At 40.6% G+C, this 18929-nt stretch overlaps 1 protein-coding gene across 1 annotated transcript in view; it reads left to right on the top strand.

The window, feature by feature from the left end:
• Positions 1-18929, top strand: part of LOC114363138 (uncharacterized) — a 61854-nt gene that overhangs the window by 14608 nt on the left and 28317 nt on the right. Inside the window, exons 2-3 of the mRNA XM_028318780.1 lie at positions 5862-5905; positions 16809-16850. The gene's annotated coding sequence lies outside the window, so the exon portion shown is untranslated. The remainder of the gene's footprint in view (positions 1-5861; positions 5906-16808; positions 16851-18929) is intronic.

Raw genomic sequence — 18929 nt, 5'->3', positions numbered from 1 at the left:
AGAAACCTTTTCAATAACATTCAGGTGTCCGTCCAATTCCGAGCAGTGTGCCAAATGAATAAAATATTGGCATTCCTGCGATTGAGTCGTGACGATTAGCGGTGGCGCGCGTGTTGAGGACGGTCAAGAGCGGTAACGAGTGCGCTTTACATAGATCCAATGCAAATTGAGTAGCGATTTGCGCGCGCATAAATCAGAGCTCGCTAACGCTGGCACCCGCATTTCGTCAATTAACGTCAACCATATTGTGCCGCGATAAAAGCATGCATCGTTGCGCTTGATTTATTCACAACTGTGCAGATAGCCGATGCCGATAGCGGCCGTGTTTCCCATTGCACTGCATCTATTAAACTGGACGTAGACAGAGACAAGTAAAAGTTTCAAGAATGAACATTCGCGTAAGACCCGTGGGGCATTCGCGTTAACTAGAAAGTGAATTACAAGCCAGGAATAATTTGTCCGGAGCAGTTTGAGTAGCAGTAGCAGGATTAAATTACAGGGATGTTCTTGGAGAGATACACGTAGTCACGGCCATTCCTCGCGTAGGATCATTATTATTTGTCTAGTAGTAATGAATAGAATTCCCAGTCCTGCGCAGGAAGCCGCCGCTTTAAATTATAGGACGTATGGTGTCACGAGGAGTGTGTCCTGTTATTGAGTTATGAAGTTATTTAAGGATTAAACATAATAGCTATAGATATGGAAGCGTTTAAGCCTCATCGCGATTGGGCGGAACCAATGTTCTACATCAAGTTAGCGGTCGCTACGATTATCTATGTTTATCCTTGCGGCTCGAGAAGCGCATGTTTATCATGATGTTTCCGATTAATTTTCGCCGTACATTATTATTAACGATCGCCATATATGAGAAGCTCGCGGCCGGGGAATATCGGGCGGAAATAGGAACGTCGTGAGATCGGCAGGGCGATCTGCGATGTGATCGCTGGCTGGAAGCATCGACAATACGCAATTAATGAAGCGTCCGGACTGTCTCGTCTTGCGTAACGAGCCGCGACTGGCACTTCTTATCGCTTAATGAGAGCTCTGGCGGAGTATTGTCGCAGGAGGCGTGCGCCGCGCTGTGGGACATTCTAGCAGCAGCTGGCTCATCAACATCAATCTTGCTGCTGCTATTCCTACATCCAGTCCCGTTATTCGCTCCTTACTCAGTTATCTTTTTGGTACTGCATTTAGAAATTGAATCCCACGAGAAGACTAAGATTTTTTTTTAAGGAACATCAGTAGTAATCTCTTATCGATTTCTAACATTTTACAGGGTCGCCAAGACAAACAATGGTAGTCACATCTTCCGCCTCCCATAAAAGCCAGCATTAAAGCCATTTGAACAGTATCTTAAAAATATTAGCTGAAAATGTCCTCCTAACTCGATTTATGATTCGTGATAGCGTCAAGCACTGTCTGCAGTTAGTTCTATTGCACCGACGATCGCGTTGGGTGTCCTTAATGTGCTATTTATTGGTCTTGAAGGTATCTAGATCGAAATCCTAACTGTGTTGGAATTTTCAACCAACCAGTTATTAGTCAACGCTATTGATTTAATACGATGGAAGTATATTTATTGGCTCTCTGAGAATTTATGTAAACTGTTGATTTATATGAAAATTCATTTTGGCGTTAGATAGAATCGTTTGTTGACTATGTTTATGTAATTTACTGATGCTGTTAATCCAGTTTCAATTTAAACATTTAAGCTTTTTCATCTGGCATACGATAGCAGTCACGAGTGGTAAATTTCAGAAATACGAGCATGTATTGTTTCGTTGCATGCACGAATCCCGCTATCTCCGCCCGGTTCCTGGCTACCCGGCAGTGGGAGCCGGGACTCCGGGAGGTGTTGCCCGGGTCGTGTGTCGGGGGCCGAGCTATCTAATCGGGCGTCGCCTCGCCGCCGGTGGGCGGCAATCGGGATAACGCGCCTGCGCCCGCCACCGCCGCGCCCACACGCCAATTATGTGGGAAGAGGTTACGATTGCTCGCCCGATATCGCTAACGCAAACGGACCCACATACAGCGCGATCGCCAGCATTAATCGCTAAACTATTGCCAATGCAACTCCAATTAATGCCGCCGGAGAACCCTGATATTCTAATTGTCCGCCAACGGAGACGTGTTAGATCTCCGATGCACATCATGACCCTGATAAGCATCGGCATCTTTGACTTACGGGACTCGAATCACCGCTGCGCATACACATTGCTCAACTAACCAAAAATGCGTGGCACAGATACAAATGTTTATGTTATCTATGACTGATTATTCTGAGCACAGCCGCCGCGAGGGGATCGAGGAAGAGAGATGCTTCGTTTAATCTCTGGCCGCAATTATTTTGATAAAGACATAACGTTGATTGCATCATAGATAAGATTTTCAGAAGTGTAAGTGGGGTGTACATAATTGAGGCGAGGAGCGATGGTATCGGCGCGGACTCATCAGGGAGCACTCCCGTCTCATCGATGGCGGAGTCAGCGGCCGAGCGACGTAATTATAATAAATACGGTTCACATGCGAACAGGAACCGCCGGGCGCGTCTGCAAGGTGCACGCCACCGCATTCTTGCAATTACGTAACACCTCGCCTGATCGCACTGATTATGAACGGCACGTCTTAAAAACAACTCCAGGAAAAGGACGTACCGTTAGAAAAAGCTTCTTTTGTTAGAGCGTCTTTTGTTTTTGTTCAAATTTCCTCACCGTTTCGTGTATCCATCCTGATTGCAGTTTTAATAAGTCACGGGTCATTAATTTTACAATGCTTTTGAGAACTATTGTTTTAGCGATGTAGGTTTCACGCTTTTATTTAGAATATTTTATAACTTAAAGAATGAAAAATAAAAATGGTTTAATTTTGTGTGTAGGTATTTAAAACCTTTATAGCCTTTTATAACTTTTAGAGACCATTGATAGAGACTTATTGATCAAACGTAATACAATAATTTATTCAAACTATGACACTCATTTTCATTAAGATCGTTTACGTTGCGATTAAATAGTAGGCAGAACTTTTGTTTTAAAAATTATAATGCCATGTAAAACCTGTAATTGTGATGGCAACCAGTTAGATTTATAGCATCATCGTCAATCACGGTAAACACGAACACGTCCGATCATGTAAAATAGGTCAATTAGTTGACTAAGTTATAAGTCGGTAATGAAAAGGTAGTGACTTGCAGTCTGTAATCTGAAGGTATAATGGGTGTGAGATTGGTTTGAAGGGAATACATAGCATTTAAAGCAACAGCCGCGTCTAGGCGCCAAGATCTCGTCTCCCCGCTTGACTCAACTTCCATCTTGTACTAATACAAGCAAGCATTAACTCGACCCTCATTATAAAGAAATAAACTCATAATTTAACGTAATTGGACGTCGCATTCTTTTCTGTTGTAATGCAGTTAAATGAATATTACGAATGTAAACAAAAAATTACGCTCATTGCAACTAGACTCGCCATCAAAACTTCGTTAGCCGCGGCGGCAAAGAGACCCGAGGCGGTACGAATATAAAAAGCAATTGTAAAGAATATACCCTTGAAAAATAAAAAGCGTTTCGTCTTTAGTTACCCGAGGAAAGTGAACACAGTAATGACAGAAGGGCGGTTCGGTGTTATTACAGTAATGTCAGGTTGCTTCGTCTTCGTTCGCGAGCGTTACATAGCATTTCTCCTGAGCGTCAGCGAAACTAAAAAATAACACAAATAACCGGCTTGCCACAAACTCTATTAGATTTCCAACTTACTTTTTGCAGAGGTTGTCATCGCCCAACTCTATCTCGATGCGGACGTGAGAAAATTGTTAATCTTATTTTGTAATGCAGTTTGCATTGGCAAATGATGAAGCGGCTTTTGAATTGAAATATGATTTTTGTTGACGTCATTGTTCATTATAAGTAGCCGACAGGATTAGCATCATTTTATTAGATAGAATGCTGTGATTGCCGCATTTCGGCACGTACATAAACACAGCGCGAACATAATGAAGATATCAGATAAATGTTTAACACTGTAAATAATGGAGATTTGCTATAATGATTAGCACTTGTGCACATTAGCGATGACTTGCATCGTTGTCGCCGCGATGTAGAAAGGAAGAGTCAGCGTCGGAGCTCAGTTGTGACAGGGAAAGCGCCGCGCCATATCACGAAAGGGAACTTCGAATCCACACTATCAACTTCACTACCGTTCACCTCATTCGATCTTAGATAGGATCGTACACAGGAACTAGTAAGGGCACTTTCTTCACGGCGTGTTTTTTCATGGCTCGCTAAAGACGGATGGATAGCTTGATTAGCAATCGTGTGCTAGCGGTTCAGTTTACTCAGCTACATAGTAGTCGTTTGCGAGGGAAGCGTCGGGTCCCAGTCATACCAGCGGGCCCCGCGGCCTGATCGGATTTCCCGTTTGCGATTATTGCCTTTCTTTATTTCGCGGGGCGGTTCGTTACCGGCGGTATCGGTGTGTAACGGTGCTCTGTGGGCACAGGCATTTGCATGGTGAGCCCATTACGGCGACCGGCGGGTGGAAGTTATTAAAATACGTTTAAGATCGTACCGCATTTGGTGGGGGCGATAAAGAGTAGACATTGCGGAGTCGTGAGCTAGCTCCGAGGTTTATTGCGTTCGGGATGCGATCGGGCTTCGCGGGCGAGGCCGATGCTAACGTAAACAAAGAGGATTGAGGTGTTCCGAGGGAGACAGCGCAGGCCGCCCGCCTGACGGGCCGCGCTATATCTCGTTAGCGCGCATTGTTGCGACGACGACACCGACACCGGCCACGTTCCGACCCGCCACGATCCGTGTTAATGCGTCGTCTCTATTAAACCGATTCATCCGCAAATGCAATGCAGAAAGTGAAACAAGGTTAACTCCATAAGCGTACGTATGGAGAATTTATTCAAGAAATGCAGTTGTACATATGGTAACAGTTCAAGGACATAAGGTTAGAAAGTGGGTCTATGAAAGGCAGTGGTCCGGTAGTGACACGAGCGCAATCGCGTGACAAGTCCGCCGCGAACATTATCATTCCGCGTACGACGCTAAACCACTTATTCGGCTCGTGGTGACCGTTATCCGGCGCACGCACGCTGCCTGCATCAATGGCATATTTTTCCTCGGCGAAACTCCGCACACATTTACCATTCAAGTTTAACCCGGTCAGTGTAGCGCTTTGTTTACATGAATGTCGCGATGTTTGACTGTGCATTTTTGAGTCATGAAAAAGGAAATACTCTTTCTTTGGCATAAAGACACCTTATGAACGATTGAAAAATTATAAGCTAAACATGTTACGCAACTGTACAGCGTCATGCATAATTCATTTCGCTTCAATGTCCGATGCGGGGCGATGTCCCCATGTCAAGTACTTATCCCATCATACCGTAATATCGCAAGACATTTCAATCTAAAATTGCAATACAAACACGTGTTAAGTCGTGTGTAAGCTTCAGCGCGGCCGTTTGCCCGACATCTAATCCCTCGCGCTGGGCGTGAACTTATAAGCATCCGGCGCTGCCTCCGATCTAGATAGAGCGTGCGTGTCTGAGCTCAATAATGAAGCCAATCTATAAGCGAACTTAAACTATTACGTCTATAAACAAACAGCATCAGTTAATTGAATAGGCTTCAAACCTACGCGTCTGTGCTAACTTACAAATAACAATATGTTAATCAAGTGGACATGTATAATGAGAAGCACAAGTTAACTATTTAGAGCATTAGATCAAAAGCAGGATGCGCATTTCTGGGTCGTAAATTCGCGAGCGGCAGAGATGCATAAATTGTAGAATTATTGTTGGCAGAATGGACTAGTAAATTGAGTGGACGTGAGTTATAAGTGTGTATTTGTTGCAGGTGCTCGTACAGTCCGACATCACTCACGGGCAGGCGTCGACAAGGTAATTATAACGTAGCGGCATTATTATCACGATACAGTTCGACAGTGTTAATTCCGTGTCGATGACTCGCGGCCCTCTATCAATTACGGCGGATACAAAACACTTTCGACTTTAATTAAATCAATAAGCGTTCTTTGAATATTTTCGCCTTCACTGGCGAGTCAATGGTGGAACGGTATCACATGGAACGTAATTGCCGTCGACCGTGAGACGATGGGAATGAATACCATTATGGTCAAATATTATTGTCTGTAAAGCACAAACATAATGATGAAAGCAAACAGTTTTACTCAATTATGTTGATCCCTAAACAATATAAATGTGATCTCATTATGATTATTATATTGAGGGAATTCAAAATTAATAGAGGGAATTCAAAATTAAATATCATCATAAGTAAGGGGTGTTTGGTAAATTGCGGTTTATTATAATAATACCAGTGTTCTTGGTTCTTGGACTTATTATATCATTGTTCTTGTAATTCTCAGTAAAATTGAAAATAAATGCATACATTATTTCACTTAAATGTCTTAATGAGAGATCATATGAGCTTTTGAATTAAGTAAGTTCATAAAATTTTAATGTCGAAAATAAATGGGTTACTCCGTATTAATATCGGGAAAGTTCGGTCAATTTAAAAACTTGGAGCGCTAATAAAGCAATAAAGCGTTTTTGCTTTTGCGGTGTGTGAGCTGTGAGCGTCTTAAAGTCTCCGTCAATAACCACAATATCGCTCCTAATTGCATTTCTGCAACGGGACTTATAATGAGTTGGCACTACGTCGATCCGATTTATACATACAATTTACTGATATATTTTTTTCTGGAACTAATCGGGTTACAGATAAAAAATTACCGGTAGGGGGCCGTTCAAGTATTACGTAAGCACCAAGGGGGGGTGGGGGGGTCTCTGTTTTGCTTATTTTGGATGACATGGGGGGTAGGGGGGTCTAGATGATGATCGTCATCGTTAGTTATTTACGTTTTTTCGGGGATTCCCGCAAATAATACATATGCGTAGGCACTCGCTTTGAGAACTGATTAGGAAAATTACCGTGCGCTATTCCCTACTCTATGTGTATCAGTTAAACCTAATATTTTCATGAATTTTCCTATTTTAAAAATGACAATATAAAAACATTTAGTTATAACTAAAAATGTTTACGTAAGCATAGGGGGAGGGGGTAAGTGCATTGCTTACTTTTGATGACAAGGGGGGCGGGGGGGTAAAAAATGGTAAGAAATCTGCTTACGTAATACTTGAACGGCCCCTAGTTGTACCTAAAATATGTTAGTTACAAGATTGGTGTTTTACTATGTAAGGCATAGACGTGCGAGGCATTGATCTGCTCTTATCATAATCATATCTAAGTATCAAGATACTTGCAGGTGTAAAAAGTATTTTTCGCAGTTTTTTTGCTAATAGTGGGATATTTAAGCTTACTCAATATTTTAGTAAAACGATGACTTATTCTTAGACACTCATGCTATCATAATGGCTGAATAAAGTAAAATTAAAAACAGGCATTTTATCTGAGAAATAAATTTGACTTAAGCCGATTTAATTGACAGATGTTTTGACTGCTTTCAGCAGAACCCAGCAAAAGCTCACAATAATTATAAATAACATGATACCTATCATATAAAAAGCTATGTGGTTCTGAAAGAATATCGAATGGCTTTAGCGTTTATTAAAAAGTCCGAAGCGCAAGCGTACGAAGTCGTCGTTCCTACGCGTGGATCACGTTTTACCCCCTTAGGGATAGAGTTTCGGAAATCTTTAATCTTAGTGAGTAGTGTGAGCACCTACGTTCTAAAAGGAACACCCATGCAAAATTTGAGACTCCTAGCAGTTGTAGTTTCCGAGAATTCGTTATAAGTGAGTCAGTGACCTTTCGCTTTGATAGATTCTGATATAGATGAAGGTGTCAAATTGCTAATAGATTCCATTCATCAATCTCAATTAGAACACCATAACACGTAATGACTTTCGGGATACAATATCTGTGTAATTAACGTCGTGTTAAAACCTGTCGCGGACGTGTTAACATCGAACGTCTTTTAACCGGGCACCATCTGTGTGTCACTTTATTTAGGGCGTTCGCGTACGGGATGTGCGCTCGTTAACATCGAAAGTATACCACATACATCCGCGAGTGTATCATGTGTGGGGTTGACAAACCTGTCGGTCGCGCCAGTTTCTTAAACTGGTTGTTGCAAACTAGCCTTTTAATTAGCCGGCCTTTGATAAACGCGACGCCCCCCATAGCCTGATACTAACAATTGTGTAGCATGAATGCGGTTAAGGTGGCATGCAAAATGTCAGATAAGTAAATGAAAAAAAGATAAAGATATAATGAACTGACCTACATCAAGGCTCTACGTTAATTAAAGCTTGTAAAAATGTGTAATGGAACAACCATTTTATTTTCAAATTAGCTAGCTGATAGCTGAATGTGGGTGAGAGTTAAAAATACAAAATGTACTTGTTGCAAGTAAATTATAAAAGCCCTAATTTGTCAAATGTCAAATGTAAGCTATATTGAAAAAAATCCCGTAAAAGTTTTGAGTTTTTTGTACAAGGAAAATTATGAGATGTACGACTTTTAACGACGGCTTACAAATTGCACAAATAAAAAAATAACGTATTTTAAGTGTAACCAGACACGGGCAATATGTCAATGTACAAGTATTTTGCAGCCTCCCCTTAACACGTGTGCAGTCTTGGCAGCATAAAAGCTCGAGCCTTAGTTTCTTGCGAGTAATGTTGGTATCAGTGGAATCAAACCCGGCCATACAAAGGGTTAATTTATCTTTGTAAATGTTATGAGCATACATGTTTCATTTCTCATGATGACACGCATTATTAAGTAGCGTTAAACGCCTTGGGGTAAACGATGTTGCATGCGAGTAATTGGTCATTCAAATAAAGCGTTAAAATGATTACGAAAAATCCATAATAACCAGTCCACCACACAGCTCTCAAATTGCTATAATGACTTTATTGTAGTATGATAAACACACAGCTTCTGCACAGGACCTCGGCGAGGAACAATAAAAATAGCCTTCCGAAGAACTTCGTAGTTACGTCCAGAGTAATATTTATCACCCCAACTAAATGACAAAGTGGCACGCAACCGTGAGCCTGGGAACAACGCCCATAGCGGCTTCCTAATGTTTTATGATTATCTGCTTCTATTGAACGACACGTAGTGGCATGTCTTCAATGGCACTTAATATTTTATAGGCAAACTTAAACAGCTCGAAATTTATGACCATGAAAAAGGAACGGCCATTGAAAGACAAAACGATAGCACAGCGCGAAAAGGCATAAAATATGCATAATGGGATAAGAAATGTAGAGAATTCAAACACTCGCCCGTAAAACGCTGTTGTGAATGCGTTTTTCAGCGATTCGAGTTAGCACCGCAAGTGTCGATAGAGGGTGATCGCGTGCTGACGAGACGCAGAGGCACTCAATACGAGCACTCGTCATGCCATCCGTACATTTTAACGAGAGCGAGATCAGCAACTCCGATATCGACACTCTAATGAAAACCCCGCTGAATAATGCATTAATACCAGCGTTAAATCGTGAGCACTTACAATCGACGCGGCGACGAAAATATACAAGATGCAAATTTAAGTCAACACCGACACCGATAAGCTTCCGGAGGCGATCCAAGAAATGCAAACGTCCAAGCGCGGCCGGCTCGAAATTAATCCCGTTTAGTCCCAACGCGGCGCTTGGGTGTCAATGTGGAAAATGGTGCCCATATTTCAATGCTTTATCGAAAGATGAAATATTTCCTTCACTCGTTCGGGTCATGCGATATCGAGTGATTTATGCGACGGCCGGGGCACGCGTCGTTAATAAATAATAGAGAAAATGAAAAATAAATAAGACGTCGATAGGCAGTCAACACCCTTCGTGTTGGTGTCGGGAATGGACTTCGTGAGGTGCCGTTTGTGGAGCACCATGACATTTGACGGTAGGGATGATAGGTGGCTGTGGTGGCACCATTGGCAGCGGGCTGCAGCGGTGCTAGCCGGGTGGACGTGCGGCGTGCGCTCGTTCGTGCCTCATATCACGCGCGACCCGCGCTCACCTTCCCTATTGAAATGTCAGTGTGCGGACCGGTGACGAGACAATCGTAAAATACAATGTTAAGGTCACATCATGACTTCAATAAACAATCCTTAACACGGGAAACGTGACGTCGTCGCCGGTGTAAGCGGGACCCCCTGAAAGTGTGCCAACCATGTACTAAGTCAGCGAAACGTCGTGATCACCTATTCGATTCCGCTCTGTCCGTGTACTCTTCGATGAGTTGTTATCTTTTTAAAATTTTGTTTATAGTAGGTACAGTTAAGAAAATAATATCGAGATAATATTATGTTGTGTTTAATTAACATCAAGTAGTCATGCAATTGTATTCTCATAGAGATAATTTAAGAGAGCAAATTATAAGCAAGATCAGACTGCATTATAATTATTGTAAAATAAATGAGTAACATTGTTGTATTTAATTAACCAAGCAAAGTAATTTAATGAACATTCAGTTGAATCACGTTTTCTCTCAACGATTGTAAACACAGTACACGAATACAATGCATTGCAACGTTAAGTAAAACCACGCAAAGGTCAGGAGTTAAGGCGGGACAGGGCAAGATGCCTGACTGGTCACATTGCACTACCGTTCCCGCGTTCCACATACGGGAAAGTACATGCGAACGCAGTACCATTGGGGTCGTCGAAGATGGTCGTCGCCTGCCATGCACATAAACGGTTGCATTTCACTTTAATCGAACCGCTTACATGTACGCGTCCGCGCGGCCATTTAAATCAATGAAACACTTGGATCACATCCAAAACGGAATCGAAGTAAACATGAACCTGCAAGAATTAAAGAACCGATAGAAATCTGTACCCATCCCAGAATAACTTATCATAGCAATTTGTATGTCATCAGGACACGGGGCGAGCGCTAGCGTAGCGGGGTTTTACTTTCTTATGGTGGCCTCAAGAAACTAGTTAAGAGAAAGTAGGATTAGTATCTCTAATACATTTATCGTTATATAACACAATCGAAAGGGCAATTTGTGGGGGATCGCAGCGTGGAAAACTGCTGAAATTTATGTGCTCAATTTAATGGTGGGCGTTTTCCAGGAAGTTGTCTTGGACGACTTTATTATAAATTTCTCTTCAGCGCTGTTGAAATATAAATAAGGACATCCCGTCAGAGTGAAACAAATTCGCGCCTACAGACGTCCAATTAGGCCGGCCGTATCGTGCGTATCCACCAGCCCACGTGAAGAAAATAGGCACTTACTCATAAATATTTATGGCGAGCACAAAGCCGTCTTTGTACACTTCCACATTCACTCGGAATTATAATGGCTGTCACAGTAGGATCCCGAACAAGAGCCGAAACGGCTCGCATTAAGGAGAAGAAAAGATTCTCGACGGTTTCACTTAGCAACCGACACAGCGAATAATTCCAACAGAGATGACACAGAAAGGAGTTTACCACAAGAATGTTTAATGAAAAGCAATTGCCGAACGAAGGTGACATTACTGCGAAGATTTACTTTCGTGTGAAACTCCGGCGAGGCGGGTTGTTAGTTTTTGTCGGTCGGCAGTTTGGTTGCGGTAACAAACCACGCGGTCGCTCCAGGAAATTGAGTGCGGTGTTGAAGAGGTTGTCGATAAGGTTGGTGACGACGGCGAGTATTTCTCGTTGCGGTGGTGGTGCGAGGCGAGCTGGCAGCCGGCTGTGTACGGTAGCAGTACAGTTAGCCTGGATAAAGGCGGTTACGGTGTCCGGCGCTGTCGCTGCGATCTGTCAATTAGACCCCCATATAACCTTGTTCACATCGCTGGCCACTACCAACCTCTAACGACAACAATTACTGTCTCCAACTAACAATGACTGCGCGTACACTCATTGTTAAGTTTTAACTGGCCACCGAGAACCAGTCTTATTTAACAGAATAAAGACAAGTGCAATGAAGAAAACAATAAAAACTGTATTAAATGAATTTTAAAATAAAACGCTCAGTTAGATTCTTCCGGTGTACATTCAAGAGCAATGTAGCGGATTTCATGGTGGGCGATGGAGCATTTCTAGCTGTATTTATGACTTTTATTTACGTTTTTTGTTTCGGCATTAGTCTATTTCGTAGAGTTATTTTATCTAAACTTTAGATTGAGCATCAATTCACTGATTATAACTTGAAACAAACACGTTTTATTGCATAAATAAAAACTATGATTGGGACAGTAGAGTAAAATACACGGATTGTCAAATTTATAAATTGAGATAAAGTCATTCCACGAAATTCGGAAATGTGGCTCGAGACAACATCACGTTTCCTATTGTAAGTGATCCATAAATAGCTTTGCAATTCAGCGGAACGTGGAGCTCGTGGCGTCACGTAGCTTCAACCCCGAAATAATACTTAATGCTGATGATGCCTCCGAGGTCGACGCCCGGCTCACGAAAACTAATCAAATTATACGCAAAGGTGCATCAACAAAATTATATGGCTACAGATTGAAAACTGATTTCAATAAATGTAATGAATACTGAGATTTTTGTGTAAGATATTTCTAGAACATGATTTTTCACTGAAAAAAAAAATAACTCTCTCGGTCTCACTCAGGTAGACTCAACCTTTCGTTTGCCGGGCGACTACTACAAGACGTCAACGAGCTATGATAAAGACGCTATTAAAATATCTAATTTTAGATAAAGATGAAAGGGCTAATTCAATGCTTACTGAAATTTTTAATGACATAAAAACGATCGCAGTGTGTCAAATCTTAACTGTACGGCAATTTTTTTAATCATAAATAATTTGTACTAAACGTAATGTTATCAAGCAGATTGTCCCTGAGTGGCAAAGATATCTACGATCCGTCTGTCCAACGACTGTAAATGGACCATAGTTTATTCCTCTATTGTTTAAATCGTATTTTATATGATCGTTTCTAGGGTGCGTGGTATTGTTCGGCGTGAGTAGCACGACTTAGCCGCCATCAAGTTTTAAGCGACATGCAAGAAAGGAGAAAAGGACAACCGGTGATATAAGAGACGCTTAGCAAGGTAGCGCGCGTGGGCAGTTGTGACGTATTGTGAATACACCGGCCCTATCGAGAGATCCATCTATTGATTCCCGACATGAGCCTGTAGGTGTTCGACGAGAGCTGACTAAGGTTACGTAGGCTTACAACATTAATCAACACGGTTAATCGTATACCATGTAATTGTAATCACAGTGAGCGATTTGCAAGGGGCATTTATTTAATCGATTCGCCGCGCAACGAGCTAAGCCATTATAAAAATATACTGTTTACCTTTTAATTTATGATTCTTAAATTACAACTCTGGTATAAATGATTCCGATTATTCTGCACCGTTGTGTATTTGTTTGTCACAAGAAACATTTATTTGATTTAAATGTAAATAGGAGTCTACCGCACGGCGGCCCTCTAAAAATGAAATCACGTTCTATAGCTATTTCGCCCTAAGCTATTCATGTTATTAACTCCTTATGTTTCTAATAGGAAAGCACTCATAGCCACGACACAAACACGTATTGTATGCTTAGGCACATGCCTGTGCAAGATAAATATTTACAGGTGGTTGACCTGACTTCCTTCTTGAGCTGGTCGAACAATAAAGGATAATAGTAAAATAGTTCAAATAAATCCTTCAGAATTGATAGTGCAACTATACTAAACAGTTTAAGCTTCAGAAGAAGATTTAGGGTAGACATTTACTACTGTACATTCACGCTAAGTGGTTCTACATTCAGTACTGGAGCGGTGATGTATTCAAACGGATCGGAATTATGTCTAGATATCAAGGCACGAATTCAACTGCGAGCACCCATGTACGGAGTTCAGCTGCCGTTATCTGATGTGAATTTACTGCTCAAGATTAAACTAGTTTAAAACAGTGCGGTATGTATCGGAAGGGTCTGGGAGGGGCGCCCTCGGTAATGGCTTCTTTAGGTAATGGCGATAAAAACATTTCCTCGTGGTAGCGTGCTTACGTGAGAATAGCAGTGGGGCGTGACGTTGACGGATGATGCGCGGGCGCGAGGGTCGTGACAGCGCTCGGGACGCGTTGACACGACTGGCCGGCCGACGCGGCTCGCGCCTCCGATGCGCAAACACCGTAATTTGCGCGTCAGACTAATCGAGACAAAACGCCCGACAATTGGGTCTCGCGAACCTTGAACTTCTATTACAAACAAATAACGGTTTATAACACACCCCGTTCTATGTTCTAACCACCCGAACGCCCGCTATGTCTCCCACAAAAATAATATAAAACCACTTGAGCCGACCGAGCGTGTTAAAAGTTTTATTAAAAGAGATCACGATTCGTGATAGGTGAAGTTTAACTACCGCCTTGGTGTATAATTCATCGCCGATCGCGATAATGAGGATACATTAAAAACAACGCGTGTCGTGATATGTGAATGTATTAAAAGAAAGAGGAAAAAACCCTCGAGATAGATATCGACGTGTCTGTCTAAACAAATAAGTACTAGTGTTGGCAAAAAAGACTCATTTGAGTCATTGCTTGACGGCTTGCTGCCGACATAATAACGATGCATACTTTTTGTTTAATGGAGGTAATAAAATAATAGCCATAATTTAAAAGAATTATACGCTCCATTTGAATAGATAAATGTTCTACTATATCTCAGTTACAATTTTATTACGAGTATATGACCGTAATGTAAATGCATGAGACTGGAAACGTAAAAGATAAAATCGATAGTAAGAATAGTCATAAAAGTATTAAATGATTGAGGATCCCATGGCTACATAAAACCTCCCACAAGTCTTGGTAGTTGTTCTTTAATTGCCATATAAAGCAATTAGGGTACATTAATCAAGATACGTATTAAAAAAAAAGGATTGGAAGCGTTGATCATGCAGGTAGTTTATATTGCCGTTTACAGGCACTTATTTGTGTTTAATTGATGGCAGTAACTTGTACCTATCTAATAAAATAAAACGACCAATTAGAATACAGGCTTTAAAAAGAGCATTATTTCTACGGTAATGTGACTACTAATCTCTCCAATGATCTACAAATTTCGAACATTTCCTCCATAAAATTACGGTTATTTTTTCCTCCTAATATTGCTAAATCACAGCAGCTCCCACACTATTTTCATTGCTGTCCATTGCTCGTTATTTGAGTGTGAAATCGCAATTGTAAACTGGCGCGTATACTTTACCATGTTGATGGGAGTTCGAGGTTCTGTTTAGGGTTCAACGATCACGTCGGCCAGTGGTGGTGGTACCCGACTGACGGATCGGAGACTTTTTGTGGCGATACGTACCCAAGCGTGGGACAGCGTACAGCCAGTGACGTAACAGAAACCGAACAGATGATTTGATTAATGGAACAGATTGAGAAAATTGAGTTGGCATAAGATAAGTGGCTGTGTTCTATTTAGGTGACGCGCGGTAGATTTAATGTGACGGGTAGAGATAGGTTTTTTGAAGATCGTCTGCTACGGTGATAGAGCTAAAACATAAGTGTATCGATAATGTATTTGTGTACTTTTTTAAGTGTGGGTAATTTTATTCATAGTAAAAAAATAGATTGTTTTACATTTTGACAGCTTGGATTGACGGCGATAGCAAACAAGGCGGTCGCTATAAAATATAGAGCCAATGAAAAGAATTGTTAATAGTATGTTAAAGCCATTAAAATTAGTGTCAAAGCATAGTAAGTAATCTAGTGCTTTCGGATGGTAATTAAGACTAACTGTTTAAGATGTAGTCAATTAATTCAAGCGACATTAACGATCCAGATAAAAAGTTACATAATAAAATAGGACTATCCGTTTCTTTAACCGTTACCGAAGATTGCTCATTAGATGCTTTCAATAGCTCATTAGGGAAATCTTGCACCTACCGGATAGTGCACGAGATGTACCGAGGAATTAGCATAAATTACGTCACATACGTATAATTACCTGGAACAAAAAACAGAATAGATTAGTAAATCGCAGAGTTAAAAATTAATTAGAAAATTATTGTAGTCAGTGCAGAAAGAGTATAATATTAATATTATTTACTCTAAAGTTAAGCTTAATACATAAAACAAAATACCAAAAAGGACAAAAGTGAATGTAAAATAAATACACCTATCTTCTTTTTTGACTGCATATTTTCTGAAAACGTTTATTTACTTCATTGTATCTTAAATAAAACATTTTATTTTTAACTCTATGTACCTCATTAACACTAAAATGATAATAAAGCTGCTTAAAATAAACTTGGTTCATAAAGTTCGTACAGTACAGAACGCATAACAACAAACATGGTGTAATGTTACCCATATTACGGTACATTCGTAACCATTATTGCGCATAAACTTGTGCTTAAAATCACTCAACGTTACGGTGTTATGGTCACTAATGCCCCTAAATATTACGGCGTAGTACACTATTAGTTCCTATAAATTGTAACGTCGAATCGTACGTTACCGCAATGATCGCGTACAAGTGTTACCTACGTAATACGCGACTCGAGTAGCAGCTTATCTGATAACATAGTACGCATATCTACAATCGCATTCGCATTTAGCGTCAGGTGCATTCGAAAACAAATAAATTCGCTCGTGCAAATAGACCATCTAAAGAAATTATGCTACGGTGTACATACCGGGACATTCTTAGGGTTAAACTGTCGTAATTACAAGTCGATACTTGGAAGTTGCTCGGTTCCTGAATGAAGGAATCACGAGTGTGAGCATAAGGCTGCGCGAGCGTGTTATTACGACTCATGCGCCTATAATCCAGTCATAATTGAGATACGGTCATGTGTAAACTGGGTAATTAACAATTGTATTTTACTTTGATTGCAGGACGGCGGCGGTGGTTAGCGGTAGCGGTTCTGGAGCTCACAGGTCAGTGACCGCAACTACCTTACTTTCATGCGATCGGAATTCGTGAATCTTCAGAAATAACACGTCATTATGTCTTATTAGCCGTTGAGGAAGCACTTAGAGCAAATGTACGGAAAATAACACGCTCGCTCCTACCAGGGGATTGTTGAGCCATCTATTATTGCATCTATTAAGTATAAAATGTGAGGCTAGTAATTGAGTATATTAAAATATTTAATGCAACTTGAAAAGTGAATTTCTTGTAATTTAATTATCGTGAGTAAAACATGACGCGTAATGGTCGATCGCTATAATAAAAACGGTAAAAAGTCCAATACAAGCTCGTAATAATGTCAAATTATCTACGAATACGGCTCAGAAATAACGACCTCGAGCTCAACGAAGTGCAAACAGATATACAGTTAGTTTTGAGTAATTCGTATGAAGTGACTCGCAAATAATTTAGGGAAGTGAATGTATGTTAGGTTTGATGCAAGGTTTGTGGTCAAAATTGATGCACGGATAGAAGAAAACTAGTTAGTGTACCGTTGTCGGGAAGAAATAGAATGTAGAGCCAACGAAATTACCAAAACTACATTGTTATTGTGACAATTTACGACAGTCGAAAATAAATTGTTACCGTAAATGCTTGTGTCATGTTTACATAACAAAACCCGTAAGGATAAAATTAAAGTCGATAAAAACCAAGGATCGTCGTCCGAAATACTTGATACAGGTCCGTACAATGCCAAGGACTGCATTCCATTATCTTTTTTGCTTACAACGTACAATTTTGCGTTGCTCAATTTCCAAATGCAACGGACCGGTTTTCTTATGCCATCGTCCTGTTACTTTTACCGTTTTTCGTCTGCATCAAAACCGATGTTTAAATCACAGTGCGACAGATTTTTGGGATGATTTATTGGGAAAACTTCATTCAAAATATTTTGATAGCTTCCACATCCAAAGTGAACAACTTTAGAATAACTCGTTTTAGTAACTTGCTAGGTAGGTAATTGCATCTTAAAATACACAATAAAAAAACTTCCATCCAATTATTTTGTTCTTTTTAAACGCGTTTAAATTACGTGCTGTTGACGCTTAAAGCTCCTAATTACGAATAGCAGTAGATCCGTTTTTCACCGCATACTGAGTTAAATCGGAATTTCGTCGTTAGTGTCTCGCTTGTTACACAAGAAGGATGGCGCGAATTATTCTCGTTTATTGGTCGGCAAGTTGAAAACAGCGTTTACCACATTGTCCGGGTTACGACCCGCATCGTGATGCGATTATTATGAAGACACACGTAGGCGCGTTCAGCAAACGCGTTACAATGTATTAGAAGCTCAGGGGGACTATATCACGCTAATGTAGCCAATTTATCGCGTAATTTTGTAACTTTATAGAATCAGTGCCGCTTGTTCTACGTTTTATCTGACGGACAACTTTCTTGGTCAACTATCTAGAGTGCAATTTAAAACAATATTTTTAAAATAAATTACAACGAGGTTACCTTTCAATCTAAATGAGATAAAATAATGCCTTAATGGTTTTATATGGCGCATTTTGTAGAACATTCTTGTACCGCCCCGTTCACGCTACAGACACGTTCAGGCATTGATATATCAGTAACTATTTATATTGAATATAAATCATTTCTTACAAAGAAAATTGCAAGTAAACGTCATGTCGCTCAAGTATTTAACTTTATAATTTACAATGTGTAAATTGATTGTTAATTTCCTATAATGAGATTAAATGAGCCGCCTGTCAGGCCAGTGATTTATTATCGTAGGATCGCTTTCGCGCCGACTCGCGGCATCGCTGAGATTAGTACAACATTTGAGGCTACTAATTAGCACAATGGTGATGACTCTTGACGTTATAATCGCTACAATGCATTTACTATTATTGATTATTCTTAATGTACACACAAGTAGAGCCCAGACAGATTTAGAAACGGTAGCCAATCTCAGAACTCGTTTTTCACTTCTTGTTCAAATCAATATTGCATTCAAACAACATAGGAAGCACCGCGATGATTGCGATACCTTTCAGACCAAACAACGCGAACGAATCTCAAACCAGTTGTCATGTCCG

Source organism: Ostrinia furnacalis, unplaced genomic scaffold, assembly GCF_004193835.3.
Source record: "Ostrinia furnacalis isolate ACB-3 unplaced genomic scaffold, ASM419383v2 OfSCF7013, whole genome shotgun sequence".
Lineage (NCBI taxonomy): Eukaryota > Metazoa > Arthropoda > Insecta > Lepidoptera > Crambidae > Ostrinia > Ostrinia furnacalis.
This window is presented reverse-complemented; position numbering and strand designations above follow the sequence as displayed.